This window comes from Anser anser (assembly GCF_964211835.1).
Source record: "Anser anser genome assembly, chromosome: 1".
Taxonomy (NCBI): Eukaryota; Metazoa; Chordata; class Aves; order Anseriformes; family Anatidae; genus Anser; species Anser anser.
Window position 1 is genome coordinate 50,457,699 of NC_139720.1, and position 24,229 is coordinate 50,481,927.

Sequence of the window (24,229 nt, forward strand, 5' to 3'; positions counted from 1 at the left end):
GTTAGTATGAGCCCAGCCTTGCCTTGGTACAGCATGCTAAACCTGAGGTGCAGCAACGTCATGGCCCCTACAGAAATCCAGAGAAACTGGCCTGTGCTCTCCTGTCCCTTGCAGATAAAGAGGAGAGAGATCCCTGCGTACCTTTGAGAGTTTCATGGCCATCTCTTGGCTTCGTGTGTCGCCACCACTTCTGCACTGACTTGGCAGCAAGGCGAGTTTGCAGGAAGACAGAATGTAGGTGAAGGAAGGGAGATGAGCCAAGGAGAGGGTGTCTCACCAAAGCATCATCTACAGGGAAGGAGGAAATTCTGGTGATAAGCCTATCCCTGCTGATTTTACTCTCCACTTTCCATCCCAGGGGACTGCAGGACCTGGGGAGGCTCTGTTCCTGTCGTTGGGAAGGAAGGGAGTAAAAAATATTGAAGATGCTGAAGATGCCTCACATTTCCAAGGATTTCCATTAGATCTACATACCTCCTTTGCTGCTATTTCAGCCTCAGAAAGTCCTTTGCTCCTGCCACTACCATGTGGAAGTGCTTCTAGATACTGTTTCACCTCCTGGGTCTTCAAAGCCGCAGGCGGCTGAGAGATGACTGCTGAGGGGAAGTGAGAAAAGAAATCGCTTTTCTAAAACCCTTTTAGGAACATTTCCGACCAGTGGATTCTGTAGCTGTGGGAAATGACTTGTCAAGACAGCAAAACTTGCCTCTTTCTCTTGAAAGGATAACATTTTGTCACAAAAGGATATTTACTAGTAGCTCTTAAAAAAAAAAAAAAAAGAAAGAAAAAAAAAAGAAAAAGAAGTTTTGCAAGAGACCTATGAAAAACATATGGACAACTGCCTGGAAGCTCAGAGAGAAAAAGCGCATTTTCAGTTTAGGTGCCCTGAGCAGAGAGAGGCAAAATCTCAGTAAATCTTTTATTTTTTATTATTTATTTATTTATTTATTTTTGTGCAAACATCTGACTTCTGGAGATTTTTTTGAGTCTACAACAAGATATATCTATGCTTAAAAGAACCAAATGAACCAGAATTTTTATTTTATGGGGAAATACTACAACTTAAAAAAATAATTTTGTATTAGTTGAAATACTTTTTTTTTCTTACTACACATACTTGCTGCTATTACTGTAACTATTAGTGTTTTTTTTTTTTTTAAATCACCATAAAAAATCTAACGTTCTAAAAACCTACTGCGCCAAATGTCAGACAAAAATATAGTCTGTGCCTTAAAGCTGAAACTAAACATTACCAGGCCAGATGCTTCTCTGACTGTGATGAAGTGTAGCCTTTCACCTGTTGCAAATGACAATGTGATTTTCCCTGGATGGGGATATGGGGTATGGCGGGTTGAACAGCAGCAGTTCCCTTCACTTATGAAAACTTGCTAAGGTAAAAGGACAGAAACAGAGACGAAGTGGTACAAGGAAGCAATGAATAGATACATCTTTGCATAAGAAGAGTAGGGTGAGGGGCTTGGTACCACGGCTTTAGGGACTGTTAAAGCCAACAGAAATCAGCAGCAATGCAAAGAGTCAGTCCTGCCCCGTCGTTTCCTCCTTCTGGTTATTCTTATTCCTTCATTCCTTGTGCCACCTCCCCTTACTGGCTACTCTATCCCAGCACAAGTGTTGATGCAGAAAACAGCTAACTGAGCAAAATATTTTTACCCATGTCAGTTTGCTGACTCCTCACTGTGCTGCCACACAACTGTTTCTGCTGGCACAAGTCAGGGGACTGAAAAGGGGCAAAAGGAGTGATCTGTATGGGTGGGAGGGAAGTGCCCTTTTTACTGTCAGTGCTCTTTATTGCAGGCTCAAGATGATGGTGAAATGGCACAATAAGTGTTGTAACATTTTTTTTTATAGGCAGAAAAGGGAAGTTTGAGGGTGGATAATGAATTTGCTTGTAGGATGGTTTAAAGGAGCTCCACCCTGTGGAACACAGTGCACAGAGGGAAAAGTTATAAGTAGTTATTCAAAAATATAGCATGATATGTCCTGGTATTATGGTTTGACTAGAGTAAGTAGTCTTCTTTAAAATGAATGAGGCATAAGAGCTATGCAGGGCCAAAGAAGTGAAACAAAATGATTTTAAATGATAAAGAAGGAGGAACAAATGGAGGGATGTACCAAGAGGAATGACACAGATAAAACTTCACTGTACTTAAAGTGGGGCACTGAATCTCATCTTTCCTCAAAGCTGAAAGTGTTCCTCTCTTTCTCAGTACAGGGGACAGCAAGACTAAAGTAACCTGCAAACATCCTATATGATGAAGGTATACTCCATGACTATTATCACTAGTTGAAGGAAATATAGGAGTGATCAGTACAAACCCTACAAAACCTTGTTTGTAGGCTTCACTTGTCGGTAGGACCACACTGCACGAAGTTGCACTTAACCACCAGTTTCTGCATATTGGGTAAAAATTTGTATAAAATGTTTGCCCATTTGTCTAAACATTTGTATTTTCATCTAGGGGAATACAACTAATATTTTTTCTCCCTCTTTGTGTTCCCCATGCCTTGAACACTGTAATACTCACTGGTTCTGCTGGAGATCTTTATGGTCACAGTAGAAAGAGAGGCTTTTCCTGAAACAAGGGTTCAGGTCACTGGCATATAAGGAAAGGGTTGCATTGTTGACAAAGACAAAAGAAGAAAATTATACTGCAACATAAACCTTTTGGTAACTCAATGTCATTCATGCCCAGCATTTGCTTTTAATGCTAATCACTCCTCAGACAGAGACTTCCAATTACCATTCTCTAAGGTACATCCTAAGGCAGGTACACTTTAAACATTTTGCAAGTTGCAGTAACAGGATTTTTTATGCATTAAGGAGCATTGTTCTGAGAAAGTTGTTCTCTTGCACTACTAGCTGGGGATCTGAGGCACAGATAGGAGAGCTAGATACACTGGAGTCAGCCAGGAGCAGAATCCAGTTCTTCTGGATCCTGGTCTTATGCCTTATCTGGTTTAATTTGTGATTCATTGTGCATTTAGCCATGGCTTAAGATACAACTAATTAATGTAAATTGGGACCTGTTAAGTATCTCCATTATATGCAACAGTGGCTAGTCATTCATAGGAGGTTAACTGAAATACTGGATGCATGGACCATGTCTCTTAAGACTTTTTGTTTGGCCTTACTGGAAGTTTTAGGACTGTAAACTGTGTAGAATATTTCTGATTTTATTTGTTTTATTCTTTTATAATGACAGCTCAGATATTAAAGACTCTGGGCTTGTTTGCCTCTGGAAGGCTTTTTTCCCTGTAAATCCTCTTTTCAGCTCCTCTGTGTGAAGCTCTGTGAGCAAGAATCATGCATGAAGAGAAAAGAACACAGGGGCTTTAGGTTAACATCTCTGTTTAGGCATGGGCCAATGATCAAACATCTGCTTGTGTGGCAGGGAGACTGCTATATAAATTATAAATCCAATGCCTTCTCCACATGACCAAAAGACCCTGAGCAAATTTTAATCAAAAGAACCTGCAGACAAAAGAATAAAATACCTGTGTAATTCTATCCTGCAGAGAGTGTTGTTGTACAGGGAGTTGATACTGTAGTATCTTGGTCTGTAGCTCATTGGAATGACCATTGACTCGAGGGTGATTTTCAAAGGGAGATAGTGAGCTTTTGTCAGAATAGTGCTCATCCAATTTGAGGAGTTTGGGTGACCGAAGAAGCCTTATTCTGGAAATGTTTTGGGTTATTTACCCAGTTCCTAATAAATAAATAAATAAATAAATAAATAAATAAATAAATAACCACTTTATAATAGTATTAATGTTATTTCTATCATAAACAGAGTTATTTTACCAATTTATATCTTCCCTTATGCTTAAGCACTAGTATTTCTCATATAAAACTGTACAAAATATTCAAATACTTTAATTATGAGGTAAAACACATTTTAAGGCCAGAAAGTCTTTCTCCTGTTTGGCTCGAACATCCTTGTTATGGTACATTTTATGAAAACACTAGTTTTGTAGAAGTTTGTTCATTTTTTTCAACATAATTCTCCTTGTCCCAGCATTCCCATGTGCTTTGCTGTTGCTGCCAGAACCATTGTTTTTTCTCCCTGCTGAAGGCACAGTCCAGGCAGCAGGATGCTGTGCTGCAGATGTACTTCCATGTCAAAAATGGGTACACTGAGGCTTCAGTTGGGAAAAAATCCTGGTACAATTATAGTAGAGGCAAGGTTGATAAAAGACACAGAAATCAATGGCTGGGGTGTGAAACAGGCTGCTAATTTGCTCCAGAGACTGTCAATGCAACTTCCACTAGCTGCAGCCAGAGTAACTCTGGCATAGGAATGAGTTAGGAGAAAGCATTCTGGAAAAATGTAACATGGAAATTGTAGTTATTTCCTAATATTTTTCTTCCCAAAGACTTGAAAATAAAATAAGAGCCTGAATGTGCTAGTGCATCTGTGTTTGTCTACCCAAAACAGTGTTTGGTTGCTCTGGCTCCACAAATACCAAAAGCCTCAAATTTGTATGACTGTCACTGATGATAACAGAAACTCTTTTTCATCACGAGGTTATTAACAGTGGGTCCTGTGGTTGGCTGGGCCTAGTTTACTTCAGGGTAGAAAACTGCAATATAGATCATGCTTCACGATAGACAAACATTTGCTGTCACGTGGTAGCTACCAACAAGCATGGATTTCCTTAGCACCGAAGGCAAAGGCAGAGGTTTCACATCCAGACATGAAAGCAGGTCAAGTTGTTTGAGCCCTGAGAGGAGATATGAATAGCTGTCACCACCACAGTGTGTGTTGGACCTCAAGAGCAAAACTGCCCTGGCATACCAAGCTTTATTCTTATTTTAGATATCAATAAAATTAGGATGCAAGTCAGTAGAACCATTAAATCTCAGTATAGGCACATTTCAGTTGTAAGTTAGCTCTGACTGAACAAATACTTAATACCATATATGTAACTGGTTTGGGTACTGTAATGCCAGTGGCCCGATACCATTTCAATGATAGAGGAGTTTTTAGGGTGTGAAGAAGATCTTATGTGTGGAGCTGCGGAGAGTAAACAGGTGTTTCACCCAGGTGAAGGGAGGACAGAAAAAGGAAGAGAAATGTCTTGTTGGGGCTGAACTGAAGAATACATTCAGATGTGAACATGCACATAGATACTGCTCAAAAGGCAAGTGATGCCCTGCTGTGCACCACTTCCCCTGAAGCTGATCTGCCCCTCCTGGCATATGCAGTGTGTTCCCTCCTGCTTGTCGAAGGCAACTCAGGCAGCAGGAGCCTGCCTCTGAGAAATGTTTCTCCATCTGTGGAATGACACCTTCTTGTGTTAGTCACTCTCCCTGAGCATAGAGCTGGGTGTTGGTTTCAAAAAAAAAAAAGTTCAAAACACTGTACAACAGCTATTCTTTCTTATTTCTTTAAGCAGATCAGTGGATCTCCTTAGGTTTTGCATGTTCAGCCCATACAGGCACAACTGCATTGTTCCCTGCTTCACCTCCTCTTCCCATTCTTCCTAGCCATTCTCCCCCAACCCCCCCACCCCAAAAAAAAAAAAGGTAATATAGAGTACTTCAGGCTGGAGCCTTACATTAAAGAAATAAAAATAAATTAATGCAGTTTGACTGCCTGTAGATTACAATGGCAAAATTATCATGGTTCCTATTCATAATGCACTTGGAATATAATTTGGGCAATTTCTCATGTTGGGAAAATCTCTTTCTGTTAAGAATTACAGCTCTCCAGCACTGTAAGACTAACATTTGCATACTGATAGAGAACAGAAAAAAGGTGCTTTTAAAATAGCTAGTTAGCTTCCCATTGAGCATGAGTTACAGTCACTATAACTTTTAATATTTTGACCTTTTAGTGTATTTTTCTTAAATTGTGATTGCTGCTTCAGGACATGCAGCCAGCAAAGGGATTTTGAACATAATTTTGACAAAGGCTGAGAGTTTAGCTGTTAACCTCAAATGTGGTGTTCCCTCCCACCCTCCCCAAATTACCCCACAGATGTCCATCTCTTAGACTTTCTGAACAGCTAATGTGATTTGAACTGATACATTTTATTGTCTCCTAAATGACCTTTACTTTTTTTGAGAAATACTGTTAAGATAAGTAACAAACCCACGGAAGAACAATTTATCTTAGGTACAGATCATAGGAGAATAATGCTGTAAGAGTGAAATAAACAGAGGTAACTTAAACCACTTGCTATCTCAGGTTCAAATCCACCCCCGCTTTTTTTTTTTTTTTTTTTTTGTGTGTGTGTGTGTGTGTGTGGTGGAGGCAAGTGCCATCTTCCAGTGAAGTTAGTGAAACAGGTTTGTGCCTTGTCTCTGAAAAAGATTTTACTCCTCGTTTGTTGGGCCACTCTGTGAAGTGAGATCTTTGTGCAATTGCAAGTGCAGATGTTCTTGTATACAAGTTTATTGTATACATCCATTACTTCATGTGAAGCTGAGAGTCTGTTGCAGGGTTTACCTTCTTTGATATGTAGGACCTTCATCCCAATGGCTTGCATTGTTCCTGTGAGAAAGACAGACAGATTTTTGACCTGGATGACAAGATTAGTACCAAATTATGGCAAAGAAGGAAATGTATTAGTTTTGCAGGGTGACTTGTAAGATATTTGTAGAATCCCTTGTATAGAGAGTACAGAAGGTTTCACTTTTCAGAACTGGGAGGTGGGATAGAGAGTAGCAAGATACAGCAAGCACTAGACCAACTGCAATGCACGCATAACCCAAAATACGAGTGTTACAGGGCTGACTTCGAAAGAGTGTTTGCTGCTCAGCATTGCCTGATCCTGAGCCACACCCTTAGTCCCACAGTGTCCCTGCTTCCATACAGTATCTGTATCAAAGGTGGGGAGATGGGGTCCTGCTGCCCAGAATGCCACTTTACTCTTTTCCACTTTGTATGAAACTGAACCAGTGAAAACAAAACAAAACAAAAATCACTTTTCGTCTAATAGAACGACTGAACAGAGCAAAGTTGTTGCATATGGACTCTGTGGGGCTCAGAAGGATCACAGAAGAAGCAGCACAGGAGATCTTGAGAGTCATGAAAGGGGACCTGCCAGTGGCGTAATTCTGTAGAAACCCTCCTTATAGGATGAAGTAGCCCTCTTGTCATATGTTACCAGGACCTGATATGCACCCAGGCTAAGCTGCGAATGACTGCTCAGGAGACAGATCTCCTAGCCTCCCTGAGTCTTGCTGAGATGTAGTGTCACTGCAAGAATTGTCATTATAGGCATTAGCAGTGTCATGAAAGATTCAAACAGCACAGCGTAAATAATGCTGCACATCAATAACATGGCATAAGCACAAAAATTCACCACAGAGTTTAATAAAACAAGTTTCATGCAGCCAGCTCCTCTGGTGGTCAGTATTAGATCTTTCAGGTTTGTATGAATCTTGCCAAATGCACTTCTTTAACAAAGAAAAAGTCTAAAAACTAGGAAACAAGGTGATTTTGCATCAGAATCTGCACAAGCTTATATGTATTTTCACTTCTTATTAAAAAAAAAAAAAAAGAAAAAGTAATAGAAGAGTACATAAGAATACTCCAGAGTATATACAAATATACAAAACTATTGCTGTAAAACTGATAGTTTGACCTAAAAACTTCTTTAGCATTTTTTCTGCCTCAAGGCAAGATTTACTTCATTTTTCAAGTTTGCCACACTTCACATCCAACCAAACAAATAATATCCAGTCAAAATATAAAAAAAAGGAAGATCACACAACACTCTCAAGCCCAAGTACATGATCTGCTTTTTATTCTTTGCCATGTGTTTCCTCCACGCTGCAGGATAAGTTTATAGCAAGCCTTTAAACCTCAGATAAAAAATATCAAGATAGACAATTAAAGGCCTCTACCATTGGTGGTACTATATAATAAAATTAATCCTTATATACCACAACAAAGAGGTTATACTCATAAATGAAAGCCTCAGCCCACTAATGGCCACATCACTAACAATGACAAGTCATAAATATATCAAATGAATGCATTTAAAAACCAACATTATCATAAATGTTTGAGATCAGGTTGGACTTTTTTTGGGGAAAAAAATGGTTATTTTAGACACTTGGGACAACGGAAAGACCTGTCTAAAAACTGCTATAAAAATTTACTTTTTTTTTTTTTTTCCCAAACCAACCTAATCTTCAGGTCATTGGGTGCATGGGATCTGTTGTTGACACTGAATGTATTTGGACTTAAGGCATGAGTGGATTCATAAAAGACTGTCCATTTGTAATATGAAGAATATAAGACTTCTAGGCTTAAAATATACCAATCGACCTTCAAAATATCATCTTCAAAACAGCACATACTTGCATTCCTGACTATTTTGTTTTTAAATGTATTTCTCAATTCCACGTATTTTGAGTCTTGTAAAACTACGTTTTAAAAAGAACATTTATAATGTATGTGTTTCCTTTTTGTCTCCACTTTCAGTCCCCAGGAGTCAGTAAGGCCAGACTTTTCTTCTTGCTTTACATATGGTTGGCAGCAAATGAAGCAGTTTTCACTGTGATGAAAAATCTCTGTATATAACCTGTCACCCTAAGGAAGAGGCACATCCTGTTTAATAGGAATTTCCTCCACGTGATCCAAGAAGAGTCCATTCAGAATCTGCATGTTACCAAAAGAAAAGAATAGGGGAATGATTTGATTATATTATGTTGTAATAACAATGAAAAAACAACAAATACAACATGTGTGTAAGCTTACAAAGCTTGTAGATTTTGCTTCTCTGTACCGCTTAACAAAGACAATGCAGATACAAAAGAATTCTTTATTTACTATAGGAAAAATGAAATGTAATGAATTTTGCTGGCACTAAATTTTTGTCCTGGATTTGCAGGGTAACATAAGATGTTGATTAACAGTAATATGAAAAAGTGTCACAACTTTTAAATTCAGGAAACTACTAAAGATTATCTAAGATTATCTAACTATTTATCAGACTTTCTTGCCACTTGTGGATATGTTGGGGGCATTAGAAGCCTACATGAGTTCAAGAAGTGATTGGATACATCTACTTCATGAGCCAGAAAAATCTACATTTAGTAACAAACCAGTCTTGTTGGATTTTATTTAATGAAGTCCCTGCACAGCAGATTTCTGCAGGTTAGGAAAGTATTGTGGGGTAATATCTCTGCACACAAGTAATCTGTTCTTATATTCTCAGCTGCACATCCTCTATGGGCCATTGATAGGAACCAGTTACTTGGCTTTCAATCAGTACCATTGTGACCTGATCTAACACAGTGCTCTTCATTCCTATGAAAGCATTAGTCAAACCCGGTGCCTCAGTTCTCAAAACCCAACTGAACAAACCAGCCTATCAGATTTGCCGTTGTCTGAAGACACAAGAGAACAAAATGCCTAAAAAAGAATCATTTAAAAATTCCCAGATCATGGTAGCTGGTGAACCATGCTACATAAAAAGCCAAATTAATTTACTTTTCCCTTAAAGACCCAAAGAACCTGAAAGATGAAGAACTCCTTTCCTGACTTTGAATTTGGGGGGCTGTGTGTCCCTGGGCCTGTTTGCTGGCTGGACACCTGAAAAAATTCATTCTTTCCCCTACTCATTTTGCGTCCAGTCTCAGAAGCCTGTTGGAAGGAGAAAATTCTTTCCCACCATTGGAAGGACTGCATGTAAGTGGAAATGTATTCAAAGCCACATGAAAATGTTCATTCTCTGTTCGCCCAGGCTGAAGATTCCATGCAGAAGGAACATCTGCTTGATCCTGCTAAATCATCTTTTCAAAACACAGCAAAGTTTCACATAGCAACTGGCAAATAGATGGGAAAATATAGAAAAACAGAGCTGATGCCTTTTATAAACATTCACACAACAGCAAAGTTAAGTGGGCTGTTGTTAGCCCAGGAAGCAGGCAACACCACTGAGTTTACCCTTTATTCTTTAAAATACATTTTAAACTCCTGTTTAAGAAGGCTTACAGCAAGTAACTCCTCAAAGCTAAGTGGGCTTGGTTCTCTGGCAAGTAGGGAGATTTACTGCCTTTCTTTTCTTTTCTTTTCTTTTCTTTTCTTTTCTTTTCTTTTCTTTTCTTTTCTTTTCTTTTCTTTTCTTTTCTTTTCTTTTCTTTTCTTTTCTTTTCTTTTCTTTTCTTTTCTTTTCTTTTCTTTCCTTTCCTTTCCTTTCCTTTCCTTTCCTTTCCTTTCCTTTCCTTTCCTTTCCTTTCCTTTCCTTTCCTTTCCTTTCCTTTCCTTTCCTTTCCTTTCCTTTCCTTTCCCTTCCCTTCCCTTCCCTTCCCTTCCCTTCCCTTCCCTTCCCTTCCCTTCCCTTCCCTTCCCTTCCCTTCCCTTCCCTTCCCTTCCCTTCCCTTCCCTTCCCTTCCCTTCCCTTCCCTTCCCTTCCCTTCCCTTCCCTTCCCTTCCCTTCCCTTCCCTTCCCTTCCCTTCCCTTCCCTTCCCTTCCCTTCCCTTCCCTTCCCTTCCCTTCCCTTCCCTTCCCTTCCCTTCCCTTCCCTTCCCTTCCCTTCCCTTCCCTTCCCTTCCCTTCCCTTCCCTTCCCTTCCCTTCCCTTCCCTTCCCTTCCCTTCCCTTCCCTTCCCTTCCCTTCCCTTCCCTTCCCTTCCCTTCCCTTCCCTTCCCTTCCCTTCCCTTCCCTTCCCTTCCCTTCCCTTCCCTTCCCTTCCCTTCCCTTCCCTTCCCTTCCCTTCCCTTCCCTTCCCTTCCCTTCCCTTCCCTTCCCTTCCCTTCCCTTCCCTTCCCTTCCCTTCCCTTCCCTTCCCTTCCCTTCCCTTCCCTTCCCTTCCCTTCCCTTCCCTTCCCTTCCCTTCCCTTCCCTTCCCTTCCCTTCCCTTCCCTTCCCTTCCCTTCCCTTCCCTTCCCTTCCCTCTCACATCCAGATCTATGGTTCCTGAGATTTCTGCCAACTCAGCAAAGATGCAGTGAGTTGCTGATTCTGTTCCATCTTAGTTCTCATCTGTAACATGAGTGTGAGTCATCAAATGGTGCCCTTACAGACAGACTTTGGAGGCCTACTGGACTGATTTTATAAGCATTTAAATTGCAGGGAAAATGTATAGTGACCAAAGTCTTTTTCTGGAGGTAATGACTGTTTGGAAAGAGATTTTCCTGTTGGGGTAGGGAGACCATTAATTAGAATAAGGAAGAAACCTTATGGTGTACACCTGACAGAGATGGTAGATTTAGAACTGAGGAGAAAAGGTCTTCATTATATTTGCAGGGACACATTGTCTTGTTGCTCTTTTGTTCTGAGTTACCTTTCAGAAATATGTGAAGAGATGCAAGAAAAGGTTGGGTCACTGTGATCTGATAAATCACAAAATATAATCTCAACATTTGTTCTGAAAGTTTATCAGAGATACTGAAAACAAAGCTGAAATAAGAATTGGGCTTGGCAAGAACATAAACTTTTGCATTCAAGAAGGTTACATGGTATAATACACTTTGTGATTACCAGATGACAGATTCTTGTTTTTTATTTATTTTTTTTTCCCCTCTGCCCTCTGAAAGCTTCTCAGCCAGTTTAAATGTTTCTTCTATTCATTTTTTTCTGCTTTCAGAAACTAATGCTGTGCATATTGCTCAAAAACACTCAACAGGACACATTAATAGAAGACAAGCACTTTGCAAGAAACGGGTTTCCAGTGCTCTTTGCTGTCTGCACCCATTTCTCTAATTCAGTCACCCACTAATTAAAAAACTTAAGCAGAAATGGAAGTATACAAAACAGTATATTTAGATTAATTTATAAGTAGCAAGATGGCCCTTGGGATTCTGATTCATGACTGAGTTCCTATGTGTAAAGGTATTGTAAATAATAAATAATTTTCGGCCTGTCTAAGTCTGCTAAGGGGAATCTTATTTTTATTTAGGCAGAGGATGTTTTGCAATTAAAAACAATTACTCTAGGATGGGGAAAGTACTTCTCCCTTGGGGACAGTCAGGCTGCAGGCTAATGTATGCCTCTCTTGAGAGACTCCTTGCTGCCTGCTGCTGAGAGTACTTAGGTATAGGTGAAGAGAGAAAAAGAGAGAAAGGAGTCTGGTATGTGGCTAAAACCTAAATATGTTGCATGGAATTGATTTTATGGGCCACTGGAACAGCACTTCTGCATTTAATATAGTTACCCATATAGTATTTGACTAGAGCTGTGTGGAAAAAGGTAAAGTCATTCCACAAACGATTTCAGCACTTTGACTCTTGGTTCTTATCTATTGTGGAATGGGGACTACAAGTGCCAAAATCATCTCTGACGGCAAGAGGAGTTCTGGTCCCATGACAGACTGATGGATGTTGGGAGCCTTTTGCTGCCAAGGAGCTGTAAGACTGGAAGGAGTGGGAAGCCATACACATTCTTGATGCAAACCTATGTGTTTTGAAATCCATCCGTGTTCTATTCCAAACTTCGGTGAAACTGCACGTACTCTACAGAACATTTCAGTTTAACAGAAGCTACTAATGTTGACAAATTGGGGCATCTTTTGGATCAGCTGCAGATTTATTTGAAATACAAATAAAGATATTGATTTTAATTATTACAGCTATGGAATCAGTTTACTTTGCTTTCAAGTCACTGTACAACAAAAATTTGACTCATTTTTTGAATAATCTGATAAGATACAAGTGACTACTTGGCTAAATTTTTGGTCACTGATTTTTCATCAGATATAGGTCTAGTTGTATTACCCTTCCCACCCTTCTCCCTATACACACAGACTGTATCCCATTATGCCATGTCATGTTGGTTTACCTCCCATTTTAACAACACGTCATGATGTGATGCCCCATAATTCACAGAGACAGGAACAAAGTACTCTAAACAGCAGAGTGATTGTGCTGCTGTAATATCTGGGGCATCTGTGGAGTGCTTGATGATGGCACAAGTTTTTAGGTTTCTGAATAAAAGTTGGATAGCTCAGCAGATTTGCAATGCTTAATGGGCTAAAATGCAAGGGTAATCAGTACAGCAAAGAACCTGGTGCCTGGAATCTCAGCAGCCCATGAAGCAGAAAGTAATCAGCTCAGCCTTCTCTAGCAAGTGTCACTGCAGCTTCTACATGTGGCTTCAAGGTGCCTGAATGGGTTCAAAGTGGAAGAGAAAAGTAGAGAAGAAATGTCATTCAACCCATAATATCCTGGTTCTTATAGGAGTTGTTAATGCACGTATTTGGAAATGTCTTGTTGAACAGCTCATTGACGACTGAGTTATTTGTACTTTAAAGGGGCTGGTGTATGAAACGTGCTTATTCTGTAGACTCATACGAATGATTATTCACCCTCTTTGTTGTGGTCAGGCTTCCAAGGAGGATATGACTCCCCCTGTGCTGTCCAGACTAATAATCCTAAAACAACATCTGCTCCACAAGATTTGCAAACTGAGGTTTAGATAGCATGCAAAAAATTAATAACAAGTTACTCAGTGCAGTACAAACTAACAAGTTAGTGTGGTTTCAGTATCCAGTGGTCCACACCAGCATAATCCTGCTAAAAAAATGGTTTCTTATAGATGAGTTTGATGTTTCCAAGACTCACCTTTATGCTGTATACTGAAAGCAGAGATTTTCTTCCACATATGAGTTGTGCAGACAGCCTAAGTTGCTTCAGAAAAGACAAGAGCAGCCATTTGTGAAGAATATAACTGAATATGTTTCAGTTATGACAGACTCCTTCCGTCTTGTGTAAAGATCCAGATTTGCATGCAGTTAACTTGTCCACAACTTCTCCTCAGCCATCCATGTTACAAAGAACACAAAGCCTGAACAGAGAGAGTAGGGCACTGCTGGGATTTCAGGAAGGTGAGAAAAGGCAAGTAAATATGAAGCAGAAAAAGACATGGTGATGGCAGGGGTCACTGCACTGGCCTATATATACTACCTGCCAAATGGAGATTTAGTGAAATCATAGGCTGTAGGTTTGGTCCCTAGTGCTGATGCAGACAAATGCTCCGTTACCTCATTTCCTCATCTGAAAAATGAAGATAATCATAACATTTCCAATTCTTTCTCATCTATAGTTCTGAGGTTTTTTAGGAGGACCTAAACCTTGTTCAGACAAGACAAGAAGCTGGACTGCCTACCCCAGGCAATCCAGACTCAATTAGGGTTCTGCACTGAACAACAGAGCAGATTATTTTGTTTATATTGATGATAATAATTGTGTTAGTGTTAAGTAACGCTCAGAGTTGATTGTGCTTCCACTGTTCTTTCCGTTGTTCTGCCCTGAGCGCAGAGAGCACATTAGCATTAAGACTCTTTGATTAGGTAGGTATGTAAAAACAATACAACAAAACAATGTCAGGTTAATATTTATCTTACAAATATTGTTTAATAAGGAAGAAGTCATAATCCATCCTCTAACTGTTGTTCTGTAGCCAACTATGTAGAGAAGTGGCCAGGTTGGATGCAAATATTGGACAGAAAAGGAGTTATTGTTTTTACTGTAATGTTAATTTATCACTATGAATAACATAATAGTATTACTGAATTAAACATAGAACTAGATATGGTATGCGTCAGAATCTTCCTCTGAGTTTTGGATAAGCACTTAATGATCAAGCATAACAGATTTTAATGGTTGTAATGATCAAGTATGATGAGTTGTCTACATGAGCAACCAGAGTGCAGAGAAATTTATAGAAAGTGTGTCAAGTTACAGATCTTTAGTTCAAAAGAGTCTAGAAGAATCCCATGTTATGCGTAAAGTAAAAATGAAAAATTTACAGCACTAGCATGCATATTTCATTTAATTATTTGGAAGAAATTTGACTCAAAACTTGTAAGTACAGAGAAACAATGTACCACAAAGTACCACAACAGAACAACGTATTTCAGGTTTTGGGGTGTTTTATCCTTTTGAAATTCTGCATTTTCTGCATTTTCCAGCCACTCCATAAAATTTATCATTTAGTGGAAAATTTACCTTTCATTAAAAATAATTCTCAGCAATACACAAGTAAATCCATAACTTGGTAGTACCCTGTCTGCAAATGCACTTTTCTTTCATATAAATTGCTAAGATCAGCTATAGATAACTACCTGGAAAATTGGCCATATGGTGTCCTGAACATGGTAAATTTTTAAAATTAAAACACTTCAGAACTTAAAAGACAACAGAAAACAAACAAACAAACAAAAAATGTGGGAAATAAAACTGCTTTTCTGGTGCAATACCTTAGATACATCAAAAGTAAAGAAATAAAAATTCAAAGAAAATAATTTTATTTTCCTTGAAAATCTGATTAAAAAGAGGAAAAGTAAACCATTTAACATCTATTTTTAAAGTAATGACATTACCAAGGCTTTCAAAATACAGCAGAGTGTTTCAAAACATTATTCTTTAACAAGATTATGTACCTTTTCATAAGGGTGTCCTTTGATGAGCTATGAAAGAGAACAATAATGTAAGATAAACTGAAGCTCCTTTTGTAAGGACCAAAATTAAAAAAAAAATAAAAAAAGGCAAAACAGAAAAATAAAATAATCTGCCAACTTCAAAAGAATTTCAAAGCATGAAATTCCTTAAGCTTGAAACATAATTTAATGACTTACGTTTAGGGATACAATGCAGAGCTTTGAAATCTTGAGAAAACAGGAAAATATGACTTGTCTTTTTTATGACTAATGAAAATATGTCCACAAAGGGTTTCTAATTGTGATACCCCAGATGTCTGCGATCTACAAACCTGTCACACCCAGCAATATTTTTAAATTTCAGTTCCTTTTTTCCTGTGGATTTACATGAAATAAAACACTGTTTAAGGCCAGCTTTCTCAACTGGAACTTGTTCAGCTCAGAAGTCTATTTAGAAATGAGGAAAAAACATATTTTCTCCTCCCAAAATTAGGAGGAGGCACCCATGCTGCATAATCATTTTCTTCACCTAAAGTGTGTCTGTACTCTGGATTTTGTTAGTTGTGTCGGTTGCAATGAGCTGTGTATTTGTTGATATTTACTTATGTTGATCTTGTTATTCCACTATAGGCAGGAATTACCTGGTACCAGAAGACTAAACAATCTTCTATGCAGTGTCACACAGTGCTTTCATTTCATGTAAACTTATTCTCTCTCCCCCCCCCTCGAAGTGTGTGTGTGTGTGTGTGTAATAAAATGGTTAGTTTAGACAAAGTGCCTCCCTTTTATTTGTGTAAAGATGAATGAGGCCAATCCAATATTCTATGATTTTACAGAAATCAAACAAATGTTATTGCCCAATCTGCGGCTCTGGCCAGATCTTAATATTTCATAGCTCCTTAAAAACACACAGGTCAAAAGTTCTTCCTTGGTCTGTGATTTTCTGTATGTTTTTATTTCCTGTCCATTGGTGAAATTAGAAAAAAAAAAAAAGCTGATTACAAAAGATTGAATACTGGTGCTCCAGGTTTTATGAGGCTAGGAGGAGCTGACAGCCCTCCTCAAGGAGTCCAGGTGAATGTTAAAATGGGAATGTTGTTAAAGTAGCATGAATGTAAAAGGAGCTGAAGTCTTGCTTGTCAGTACAAGCCTCCTCTTATGGATGGATGAAGTCAGAACATTTTGGGGGGATACTCTGGATCAAACCAAATGTTGCAGCCATTTGCTACTGATATTGCTGTTTGGCTCTCTGTACAGCACCCTGTATACATGCATTTAGGTAACACGGTTTCTTTAAAAATAATGGTAAACCTTGAAATAGGAACTCTTCAGCTTAGCGTGTTTGCTGAACAAACACTGAAAGGCAGCGGGGAGGTAAATCATTGTTGCATGCTGAAGGGAAGCATGGCATTACTTATGAATGACTGCATGCATGGCTGCCTGACTCAATGAATGAATCATCCAGAACAAGGCTGTGCAGCTCTAACTAGCACAGAAACCTCTCAGATACTAATTTATAAAGCTTATTCATAAATATTGTATATTCTACAAGGCAAGGAAGGAAGCACAGTCAGACCTGGTTAATGTATTTTTTTTTTCCAGGGCTGAGTGCTTTGCCTCGTTGCAGTGCTCGCCTCTGTGAGATCACTTGTGGGCACACAGTCCTTCCAGGTCCAGCAGCGCAAGCATTTCAAGCCAGGCTGGGATTCGCTGACCTGATGGACTGCTTCACATACACATTCATTAGAAATAGCAGTGCCACTGGGGAAATATTATGCTATGAACTCTCTCTTATACTACAAACTTTTGAAATCCAGGGATATTTTTAATCATTTAAATATTTCTATGTTGGCTTCCATTTTTAAACAAAACTCAGCAGACCCTAACAGGCCAACATTTGTAGGGTTTTTTTAGCGTGGCAAGCATCTCATGCCAGACTATCTGAAACATTGCCAATATTGTCAATATCAGCTGATGTTCCACTTGGAGTCTTGGAAAATTTCATAGGAAACCTTTCAAATGATGAAATATTGTCTGCTTCAGAACAGTGTCTCTGTCCTGACTAGTTTAACTCCATAAGTGAAAGTTCCATGTTGCAGAACCAAAATTTTCACAATTTGATTTTGATTTTGAAAAAGCGTCAACAAAACATCACACTTTGCACTCTTTAGTCTCTGCTTGAAAAGTGGTTTTGCTGCTTTTTCCAATTAGCACAGCTTACTACACCACGATGATCAAAAGTCACCCTATTTCTCCAGTAAAAAGAAGCCTGCATTAGCAACACACTATGCTGGAGATCCATTCAAATACTTTGAAAACTCTAAATGCTCCAAAATCTTTTAGGAGTTTCAGTCTGATTTCCAGCTTTGTGAGTGGAAAATGATCAGTACTGATGAGCTTTGATGTACAGACAAATGAAGATATTTTATTTCAAGATACCACTGTAAAAACAAACGTAGAAAGCAAATTGAAAGAGACTACAAAAATATCACTGCTGTGTAAGCCAGGTGATATTTAACTAAGAAACACTGTAGTTCTTTGGGCTTTGAGCCTAGACAGAGTTAGATATAATACAGCTGTGTTTTGTGAAGCATGTCACACACAAAATATATCCTGAAATTAAATGATAGAACAGGGCAAAACATATAACATGAATTGCAAGAAAGAGCATACAGATTCTGGCAAACAAAATTAGAATGAATTTTTAAGGTTAATAGTGAAAGTTACATTCACAGAAACAATCCAGCTAACATTTATTTTATTTTATTTTATTTTATTTTATTTTATTTTATTTTATTTTATTTTATTTTATTTTATTTTATTTTATTTTATTTTATTTTATTTTATTTTATTTATTTTATTTTATTTTTCAGTAAGTGTTTAAGATGGGAGTATTCTGCTCCAAGCAAAATAAACAGAGGCTTAAGGTGAGATGAAAGAATGTATGGATAACAAGGAAAGCAGGCAGGCAGACTGTAGATACTCTTGTGCAACTACTCAACATGCTCTGAAAAATTGCCATTAAAGAACTTTGTAGTGGCATCAGCAGTAGCTCACAGCTGTTTTTTTCAAGCCCAGGGACATCTAAATTCATATCGACAGACTTTGCAGGAGAACACTGGTGAGGCCACAAGCAGTGCTGCCACACACCAGTGCTGCTCAGATGAACACCAGGTTGGTCACAGCCTTACAAATACTTGCAGAAAACCTTGTGCAGTGCTGCTGCGAACAGGACTCAGACAGGTCAGAGGCAGCATTCAGGTCAAAGAAGTCCCTCCCCTGGAGTGCCACCTCTGCTTCTACCGACCCTCTCTGTTGATCAGCTAGGGCTTGTGCTGCAGGATGGGTCTGGTTATACATCTTCCTTCCAGAGATAAGTTACTCCCAAGCTAGGACACCTTCTGCATGATCCTGTTTACCTGTAGGACAGAGGAATCAGTCACTTAAGACACAGATGCTCACCACAGTATTGCTATACAGCTATGGCCAAGGCTCCTCATTACTCCTCTGGGCACACAGCTGTTAACATCTAGCATGGATTTTGAGTATCTTGTTAGTAATACAGGTTGGCATTTCCCTGGACACAACATCCAACATTTGCTTCTTGTAATCAGGCAGGACTGCTTTTGCAGAACAGGAGAGGCTGCGAGCTACATGCTCCTTATTTCAGAGCCCCAGAGGACAGGGAAATGCTCACAGATGGGAGGCAGAAGCAGCTTCCCAGTGTGCCTTTGCAGATGCATTTCACCGAATATGCTGGCCTCAGTAGTTCTTTATAATTAACTTCTCCCACAGATGGGGGACCACAGTGCCAGTGGCAGCACTATGATGTCACTGCCAGTCGTGCAGTGCAGCCCCATCACAGGGGTTATAGTGCAACAATTCAAGAGTTAAATGCAAAAAAGCTGCAGAGATCCCTTTGTTGCTGTCTGTTCTCTCTTGCTCTGTTAGCTCTAGATGTAGAAATTTCATTCTGTTGCAACCCTCAGTGCTGCAGCTGGTCACACTTTCCTCTAGGCACAAGGTTAGAGACCTGCACAGGGTTTCAGAATATCCTCCAGCTCATGAACACTTAACTACCTTAAATGATCCGTGGAAATGCAAGCACAAAATGTAATGGTAGCATCTAGTGCAGATGCTTAAAGATAGCTTTGCAAAGGAGGCCTCCAGTGCATGAACTCCTTGCACAGATATGACTTGATGGTTGGCTGCACTTGCAAAACCTCCTGTTGGGGCAACATTTGAGCTGCCAGCACTTCCTGCTTCCCTGACCTCTTTGCAAGTTGCAGTGCTTCCCTGACCTCTTTGCAAGTTGCAGTGCTTTCCTGACCCGCCTTCCCTTCACAGCAGCTGCTTCTGCTCACACGCAGCTTTTAGGACTCTGCTGAATTGTGTCCCCCTCTGATGGCAAGATGTACATCCTCCTCCTCCTGTTCTCTTGGGGTTGTGGTGCCTGCCAGTGGGGTGTAGAAGGGTGACAAAGTCCTGCCCCGTTGCAGAGCTGGGTGCTTGGAAGGAGAGAGATGAGGTAGAGATCTGAGATTAAGCACCCTGAAGCATCAGAAAAGTTGTTACTGTAATGTAACCTTTTGTGTTATTCAGATCTAAAACAATCTCACTCTCCCGTTCTTCCCTGGGGTTAAAAACCTGTACAAAATGCAAATGAGAACTCCAGATCTGCACTCTTCCATGTTCCTGTGTGCTTCTGGGTCTGGGCTTTAGGTTTGATCCAGTTCCCAAGCTGGGGTAACACTGGGAAACATGACTCTGCATCACCAGGCTGACCTTTGCCCCCTTCCAAACTAGCACAGCAGAGTGACAGGCAGCTTCTGCACAGATGCTCCTGATTCTCAGTGTGGAGACGTTTCAAGCCTTGGCTATTTTAGAAACCAAGTTTCCAGGTCAGGTCTTGAATGTTGTTTGAGCGTATGGTTTTGAATTTGCTGTTTTTCCTCTGGCTTTCTCTGACAGATCACATAGTGCGAAACAGAATGCCTAAAAATAATACAGGAATCAGGTTTTGTATTTTCCTTTTTGTTTCATTCCCTTAATTCAATTTCTTGGATCTGTTTTTCTCTGACTGTAACTAAGTGAAGAGTTCTTTCAGAGGAAGTCAGTCCTTTTAAAAAATATCCACTTCTAAATAACTGAGTAGGGTGAGTCATGTAGCAGGAAAAAGTTAAGAATCATAAACACTGACTCTGATAATACATTTCTTCTATTAGTAGCAATTTCTTTATGACCTTAAGACTTCCGTAGCAGCATAAATATTTTAAATGGTTGAAGCAATTCAAATAATCTTCATTTGCTCAGGCATTAAAAATGCAGCAGTGAAGGAAGAAAAGCTTGCTAACAACATTCAGTCTTAGAGTTATAGTCACAGCCATGACCGTGTCACTATACGGTCATAACTTTCCAAGTGAATTTACAACACAGCAGTCACCTGTTGGCCAAACCACACAGAACAGAAGCTGAGACCTCCAGAACCAAAATCATAAGCCATCAAAACCTACAGCCCTAATGAGCTGTAGATACTGGAAGTGCATCTTACCTCTGTGGGTTAAGTGCTTCATGCAAGGGTTGCAGCAGCACACAGCCATTCCTCAAAGACGAGTTGCAAGACTGTTATAAATCCATGGCAGGGGGGTTGGAACTAAATGATCTTTAAGATCCCTTTCAACCCAAGCTATTCTTTGAAATCCTTCAGAGGTAATGTTTATTGCTGTCATAGTGACCGTTTGGTAAGCACTTCATGCCAAAATAAGGGGGTAGAGAAATTTTGTCTATGCTTGTAATGCTAAAAATAAAATAAAATAAAATAAAATAAAATAAAAAAAATAAAATAAAATAAAATAAAATAAAATAAAATAAAATAAATAAAATAAAATAAATAAAATAAAATAAATAGGGCTGCACTAGTGGAACCCCTGTGGGGGCAAATTAAATCAAAATAATTTCAAGTAAAAATAATTGGAACTCAAAATAATTGCTTTGTTGGGGGGAGGGGTTAGTTCAAAGGCTTTAAAATAATGTGGGGACTGGCCTGCAGGCTATCAGAGTGGTGTTTTCATAACATGAAACTAAAACTATATGTTACATGTGGGTGTAAGAGACAGAAGGAGTTTGAGGCTTTCATGTACCAAACTCTAAAATTCAAAAATAAACATGGCCCTACTTAAGAACATGCAAAGGTTTCTTCCTGATTGCTTTGCTTTCTGTTTAATGTTTCTTTTATATCTTATTTGAATGTGATGCTTTGAGGGTAGGAGCACCTGGCAGCTGTGGTTATTATTGCAAATTGAGTAACAAACAGTGCTAAAAGTGATGATCTTGTTTGCAGGTTATGCATGGAAGAAACTCTTTAAATCTAGATCTACTGTGGATTGGCCACATGAGCTAGGCCTTGCTTGTCTACCTCACCTCATGTTTTCTCCTGAGCACTGACCGGGATGGGGACACTCAGAGGAAGGTGAAAACACCCATTTTGAATGTCCTGTATGCCACATCTTTGTGACATGCATGCCATGGTTTTGTGAGGAATGACACAATGTCTGCAGTGGTGATTGTGAAGGCCCATGGACCCATATCATACTCAATATTTGCTGAATGAAACTCATTAATTTAGGCACTATGGATATAGTATTCCACAAAGATCTTTTAGCACAAGCAATAGTGGCAGGCCAAAGAACATTTTCATTAAACAAAAGTACATTTCACAATATATATGCTAATGTGTCTCTACCTGATATTTTCTTGTTCAAAAGAGAAATGATGCTTGAGCAACAAAGAAGCTGCTGTTGCTCAGTCTCACTGCAGACCTAGTCCAATGTTATTAATTTTACTCTTGTTTTCTATATATTAAAAAAATTATTTTAATAACTCACCCATCCTTTTCTTCAACCTGTTGCTATGCAGAATTCTGCTAGGGTTATCTTGAAGCATTTTATTTTCAACAGGAAGAACCCCCATTGTCTTTATTCCTTCTCATATCTTAATTTAATATAATTTAATTGTTTTTTTTCTTTTGGTTAATGTTACATTGTTTCCAATATAAGACCATAACTGCCTAGATTATTTCAGTTATATTCCCAGTCAATGTCATTGCTAGACTCAGGACTGCCCTGAATAGAGGTTGACATAAGCTGTTTCTTCTTTTCTTTCACACATATTATGATCTGAACTTTTTGTAGAACTGTTCACATGAATAAATAGCTGACAAGGTGAATCACGGTTGAAAAATCTGTCCCTAAAGCTTAACAAAGAGACATATTAGATCAGTTCTCTAAAGATAAATGAAAAATGTTATTATTTTATTAAGACAAATACTACTTTGGTCTATAGGATAAACAACCATCCTTTCACTCCTGTCATATGATATTCATGCTGGAGTTCACTTGAACAAGAGTGCATTCCTTTCATAATAAATAACTCATGGTTATACAACACCTTTGACCACAAAGTACTCTAAGGGCTGTGTTGTGCTCATTCCAAAGTTGAGGAAAAAGAAAAATCACAAAACATTGAGGCATGTGGTTAATAGTCTGAGTAAACTGCAAACCGATCACAGATAGTCCTAGTCTACTAGCAAAAGGCCAGCTTTATCACATTTTTCCCCCTATTTTTTGCATGAAGCAAACACACACTCATTACATTGACAGCAAAGCTGTGTTACAACACATAACTGACCAAGTCACAGAAACCGTCATTGCTAGAGCTGGCTTTTAAACTCGGGTGCTCTTGCTCTCCGGTACTTTGTTCAAAAACTTCCTTTCCTATGGTGACCGCATAAAAACAAACAATAGTTTTACTCAACTTTTGCTTCTGGGGACAGAAAAGGGAGGAATGTATTTATCAGGGTTTGAAAATTATGAAATTCCCATCAGCATATTGAAAATGGCTTAGAGCTCAGGGAACTCTTGACCTGAATTTGTTTCTAAGAATCTACAGAACAAGTATGTTCTTCTTATTATTAAATTTATTGTTTGGGTGACTATAAACATGTTCATGGAAAACATAAGTAAGTTTTGAACGTCTTATGGTAGTACCATGAATAGTCATTCATCTGAAACTTCATCTGGGAAGCAAGTTCATCATTTATTGCTTCAGCATTACAGTTGCACAACCAGATAGCACAAACAAAACCATACAGCCTAAATTACATGTTACTTACCACTAATAGTACATAGTGAATAACTCTGAAACGTTCCTCTGGCAGAAAATCTGCAGAGTGGAATGTGTTCATCTGAACCATGCAGTGGACCCCCAGGATTGCAAACAGACAGGGAGTGCTCATGAATGACTGGCAAACAGGAAAAAAATCCCTGACAGTCATTGAGAGAAAGATTATTGATAAGTTATGTGATATTGTCAGGTTCTTCCTCTGCACATTTATTTTCTAGATGTAAGAAAACTCAGCCCTCATTCCTCGTAAAATAGTTACGTTTTTGAAGCATGAAGGTTGTCAGGATAATTCAGGTCTAACAGCTATGCAGCAGACTACAGATACAGTTGGATCAAACAGAATTTTAAAAAAGTTTGCATTTAAAATGTTTGAAGCTGAATCTTTCAAGGTACATTTAAAGTACATTTAAAGAAAGCCATAGACACCATTAAAATCTGTATTTGTACGCTGGGTTTTATGTATGTGTGCCTTTGATGACCATGGATGATAACACATCAGCTCACTACATTCAGAATGAATTCCCTATACAGGTGGTTTTCTCATATATCTGTTCAGGCTTAACTCACCTCAGCCACGTTTGCCACCACTTTAGACATCTTATAGTCATTTACACTAATGCAAGTATGATTGAAATATCACCTTATCATGTCCTAACCATTCTATATATTATCTTTGCTCCAAAAATGAGG

General features: G+C 38.9%; 1 long non-coding RNA gene across 10 annotated transcripts in view; it reads right to left on the reverse strand.

Annotated features, from left to right (window-relative positions):
- Positions 1–10,883: 10,883 nt before the first annotated feature.
- LOC310888860 overlaps positions 10,884–24,229 on the reverse strand; it is a 31,283-nt gene continuing 17,937 nt past the window's right edge. The window contains exons 1-6 of one of the 10 annotated variants that reach the window (XR_014576219.1): positions 20,910–21,115; positions 15,557–18,777; positions 15,362–15,427; positions 13,884–13,973; positions 13,542–13,788; positions 10,884–13,083 (exon numbers count right to left, since the gene is read on the reverse strand). This is a non-coding gene — a long non-coding RNA (uncharacterized lncRNA). Of the gene's footprint in view, positions 13,084–13,541; positions 13,789–13,883; positions 13,974–15,361; positions 15,428–15,556; positions 18,778–20,909; positions 21,116–22,242; positions 22,491–24,229 lie in introns of those variants that run through there. The other 9 variants (XR_014576222.1, XR_014576224.1, XR_014576218.1 and 6 more) reach the window with 9 other exon arrangements.